The sequence below is a fragment of the Nicotiana tabacum genome, chromosome 21 (genome assembly GCF_000715075.1).
Source record: "Nicotiana tabacum cultivar K326 chromosome 21, ASM71507v2, whole genome shotgun sequence".
NCBI classification, from domain to species: domain Eukaryota; kingdom Viridiplantae; phylum Streptophyta; class Magnoliopsida; order Solanales; family Solanaceae; genus Nicotiana; species Nicotiana tabacum.
The window spans coordinates 20,488,894-20,494,609 of NC_134100.1; positions in this window are offsets into that span (position 1 = coordinate 20,488,894).

The following is a 5,716-nucleotide window of genomic DNA, read 5'->3' on the forward strand; positions in this document are numbered from 1 at the left end:
GTCCGGATAGACATAGGCCATTATTCCATTACTTGCACTATTTAAACTCAACTTGCTAGTTTTATTGCTTGTATTAATAAGTAAAATTTTGTTAAAGATTATGTTAAATCGAGCTTCCTTACTTAGAGATTTGGCGGAGTATTTAATTATTGATGGAAATTTATATTCTATTATGGGCTTACCTTGGAGTTGTGAATACAAAATTTGTAATTCGAAGAGTTTCCCTATTCCTGTGGATCGGGTCGAATGCCTAGGCAATATTTATATATATTATGGGATGCATCCATGGATCGGGCCGTACAACCTCGGTAGTGTATGTACACGATTATTATGTATCAGGGCGTACGATCACGGCATAACCCGTACGTGTTGTTACTAGGAGTCCGATTATACTCGATATATCTCCCATGACTTGAGAATTATAAATACATGTTGGCCCTTACATGTTGAGATTAGCATGTGACATTTGAGGACTTTTAATTGTTATTTTGTTAAAGGATCATTTAATCATTGCCTCTTATTCTATTATTGATGTCGTATTTCATGCCAATTAATATTTTTGTACATTATGTATATTGCCCACTAATAAGTTTCGATGTCGGCCCCTCGTTACTACTTCTTTGAGGTTAGACTAGATACTTACTAGGTACACGTTTTTCACGTACTCACGCAATACTTCTGCACAAATTGTGCATGTTCTAAGGTAGGTACATATGATGTTCGTCCAGGCGCACACCGGCACTACCCGGAGGCTGGCGGTGAGCTGCTTCTCATGATCTGTTCTGCAGCACCCGAAGCCTCGTCTTGTCATATTTACTATTTCTGTTTATTCTGTTCCACACATTTTTTTAGGGAGTTTGTATATTCTACTAGATGCTCGTGCACTTGTGACACCGGGTTTTAGGAAGTTCTACTAGATACTTATGGTTTTGGCTATTAAATTCACTATCTTAATCTCATGTTTAGTTTATGCTTTATATTACTACGATTACTTGCCATTTGTTTCTGTATTAAATAAAAATAAAAGATTTTAAAAATATTAAAATGAGAAATTAAATGCGTAGTTCACTGTTGGCTTGCCTAGCGGCGACGTTGGGCGCCATCACAGCCTATTGAGGAAATTGAGTCGTGACAGCTTGGTATGTGTCAATTTTTGCCTCCGTTGTTACTTAGTGAGTTGATTTTTAAGATGAATTTATTGTGGGGAGTCATCATCTCATATTCTGTTGAGTTATTGGTAAAATAACAGTTTTAAATAAAGAAATTGTCAACATGCTTTACTTTATGTGACTCTTAAGATAAAATTCGTCATCTCACTCGGTACTTTACTATATTTTGATTGTTATCATGCCTACTTTAAATGGTTCTATATTTAAATTGTTCTACTTTACTTTAACAAATTTTATATTTAATTCGTTAATTTATCTGATATTTTACTTTATTTAAAAATGTTATTTTCCTTACCTTATTGATTACTAACTAAACTTATTTGATACTCTATTTTGTTTAAACAGTACTTTATTTGATTTCTAAAATAAACTCATTATCTTATTTGACGCCTTACCTTATTCAAGATTTGTTATTATGCCTTAGAATTTAAATAAATCTCTCGAATATTTTGTTTAGCATTTAAAATAAATACAATGTACATGATAGCACGTGAACTTTGTCGTGCGAAGGTGAATAATAATATGGGAACGAGATGCCAAACGTATAAGATCCGGAATTAGGGCTTATGATTTGTGGTACAAAGAGTTGTGCCTCAAGGAAATTCTTGTTGTAATTCATGTATTGGGAACAAGTTGATTATTTGAATTGTCATCTATTTTCTTAATTCGAGTTCATTCATACTTCATCTATGTTCTGATTGTGTTGCTGCTCTATTACCCGTTTACTTCTTTTTGCCAATTGTGGTTTTATTATTCTTTTGTTGGTCTTACATTAATAATTTTTGCGATGTTAACCTTACATTGACGTTCTTTCCATTGCTAGCTTTATGTTAATATCATGCACAATTTTTATGTCTAGTGAGTGTCTCACTTACCTCGTCACTACTCCACTGAGGTTAGTCTTGATACTTACTGGGTACCGCTATGGTATACTCATGCTACGCTTTTACACATTTTTGTGCAGATCCAGGTACTTCTGATTGAGTTGATTTTGAGATTTATGTCTGCGCAGCTGGAGACTTCAAGGTATACCTACTTGATGTTTGCAGGTCCCGGAGTCACCTTCTATTGTCTTTAATTTTCATTGTTTACTATTATTCTGGGATAGTGATGCACTTGATATTCCTATTTACTCTTAGAAAAACTTATGACTTGTACTATCGATTTTGGGATTGTATGACTGATGTCGGTTCAGCTATGTTATTTCAGTTATTAACTAATATTTTGCGATTAAGTTGGTTAAATTTCGTTAATTCTCAGTATGTGTTAGGCTTACCTAGTCTCAGGGACTAGTTACACACACACACACACACACACACACACACACACACACACACACACACACACACACACACACACACACACACACACACACACACACACACACACACACACACACACACACACACACATATATATATATATATATATATATATATATATATATATATATATATATATATATATATATATATATATTATTTTGAGAGCGGCTATATCGTGTCATTTTTACAATAATAAATTAATTAATCAAAAAGGTTATTGTCACGATCCAAAATCCAACTAGTCATGATGGTACCTAACTCAACCCACTAGGTAAGCCAATTAGCAACAATCCAATTTAAATGAGAATTACCGAGAAAATAAATGATGAAATAACTGAATGTTTATATAAAATCCCAGGGATTGGTATTACAAATCATGAGCTTCTAAGATTTAGAGTTTACAAACTGGTACGAAATAAATACATCATCTGTTCGAAATATATATAAACATATTTATAAATCTAAAGCTACCAAGAATAAGAGGAATCTATAACCGGAATGCAGGTACATCTTTAATGCCAGCTCCTGCCATACACAGCAAATTCAGCTCCAAAATCTGCACACAAGGTGCAGAAGTGTAGTATGAGTACAACCGACCCCATATACTCAATAAGTAACAAATCTAACCTTAGGCTGAAAGCAGTGACGAGCTTGAAAAATTATCAGAGTCCAACACCAATAGCCAATAACAACTTGTAACAATCTAATAAAAGCAGTACAAGTAATAACTTAAAGATATGACGCCCAGCTCGTTCGCAGTTACGAAAAATAGGCATGCTCTTTAGGTATAATAGTAAAACCCAAATCTTTCACCAAAATCACCAAAATATGAATATATCAGAAAACTATGATTTTTCCCAAAAACATTCAACAACAAGTAAGATGTTTTATTATCATATAGCATGAGGAAAGTACACCTTTATGCCTACATGTTAATGTATATGTGAAGCCATGAATGTCACAATATCATTTAGTATGAGGAATGCATCTCTATGCCTACATGCCAAGTATGCATATCAAATATAATGGATCACAGTGATGCACTCATGTACTCACACTCTCAGAGTACTCAATCTAATGTCTCACACTCAATCACTCGGTACACTCAATCACTAGGCACTCGACAATCAACACTCGACACTCAATCACTTAGGCACTTGGTACCTGCACTCAATGCTAGTATGCCAAACTCTAAAGGGGCGGATCCTGCCCAAGCACTAATATAAGACAAACATGTCCTACGGCGGCAGCCTCATTCCATCATGAATCAATAAACCTGTTGTAGCGTGTAGCCCGATCCCATCATGAATCAATAAAATCTGCTGCAGCTTGTAGCCCGATCCCATGTTGTGTCATGCAGCCTAATCCCATAAATATCACTCAGAATCAGGCCAGCGGCCTCAACTTAGTCACCAATCTCTCCAGTCTCTCGGGCTCACAAATCTTATGTCAATCAGCCCAAATAATGGTACATGATGTAACAATAAATAATAACAGAGACTGAGATATGATATGCAAACAAATGAATATGACTGAGTGCGTAATTACAATTTAAACAAATAAGTCAATGGTCAAAATGATCTTAGTGGGTCCTAACAGAATAAACATATAGCCTAAACATGGTTTCTAACATGGATCACCGCTCACTTACTCTAGCACATAGAAATTTCATGGATAGAAACAAGATTTGGTAACTACGCAGTACCATAGAATCAACCGAGTCATAATTCACACGGTGCACGCCCACACGCCCGTCACCTCAACACCAAACACATAACACATATGTTTTTAGGGATTCATACCCTTAGCACCAAGTTTAGAAGTGTTACATACCTCGAACAAACTGAATCCAATACCGAGCAAGCCAAATAATACTCTAAAAATGCCATCTCCCGCGTACCGGCCTCCGAACAGCTCAAAACTAGCCAAAAGCGACTCGAGGACATCAAATAATGCCAATGAAAAATAATCAAATCGATAAAGGTCGAATCTTTAATTAAAATTCCAAAATCAACCAAAAAGTTAACAAAAGTCAATGTCGGGCCCGTCTTGGATTCCGAATCCAAGCTTACCCGAGCGAAGCCAGAACCAATACAAGCTCACAAGAAAAAAAATTGACTGAATCGTAGTTCGATAGCTTAACCAATTCGCCAAAATATAGCTCTTGGGTGTTCATAACCCAATAGTCCAACCCACACTAGTTGGGTCCCATATCTCCCGAAATACTCCTCCAAAACTCTCAAAATTCGATTATGTTGTTCTCCTAATATAGGAGAACAAAACCCCAAAAGGAATCGAGAAATAAACGTCTCTAAATCATTTCTAATTTTTAAAATTTAGGACATAACTCTAGGTCTTGATTTAAAGAATTAAATGAGTTTTCAATTATAATCTTGGATTAAAGCTTAAACCAAGGTAATGAATCAAAAGGAAATACTTAGGATATTGTTTAGACCTTACCCCATGGAATAAACTTGAAGAACATCTTGAATTTTCCCAATCCCAAACTTTCAAGATGTGAAAAAACTCCAACATCAATAGCCAAAAATGCCCAGTTGTTCTGCCTCGTTTCTTGTGGCAAACGATCATAAACCTCGCTCTTGATGTCTCCAATGGATTCCTCGTGAAATTCCAGTTAGGATTTTGAATCATTCCACTTTACCTTATAATGAGGGAGATATATTGGTTTCAATATTTGGAAATAGTACCGATTTTTAAATATGAATTCAGTGGCAATTTCGTTTAATTAATTTAAAAAAATCTGGCAACCCAATTCTTAGTAAAATGACCATAAATTCCTCATACAATGTCGGAACGTGATGATTTCAGTTGCTATGGTTCCAAAATTACGATACGGATATAATGGTCTAGTCGAAATACGAATCAAAGGCCGTTTTCTCAATATAGTAACCTTTATGCTCAAGTCGACGTCAAAATCGAAAACAATCACAATACAACCCAAACTTATCCAAAACTCATCGGAATTTCTCCAAACTTTGTGAACTTGTACAAAATAGTCATACAAACTTATTGGAATAATTTAAACCCGATTTCGAGTTTTTACCCAAAAGTCAAACTTTAGTCAACTCTTGCAACTTAAAGCTTCTAAAACGAGAATCATTCTTCCAAATCAATCCCGAACCGCTTGAAAACCGAAACCAACCATACATGCAAGTCATAATACATAATATGAAGCTACTAAAAGTCTCAAACCACCGAATG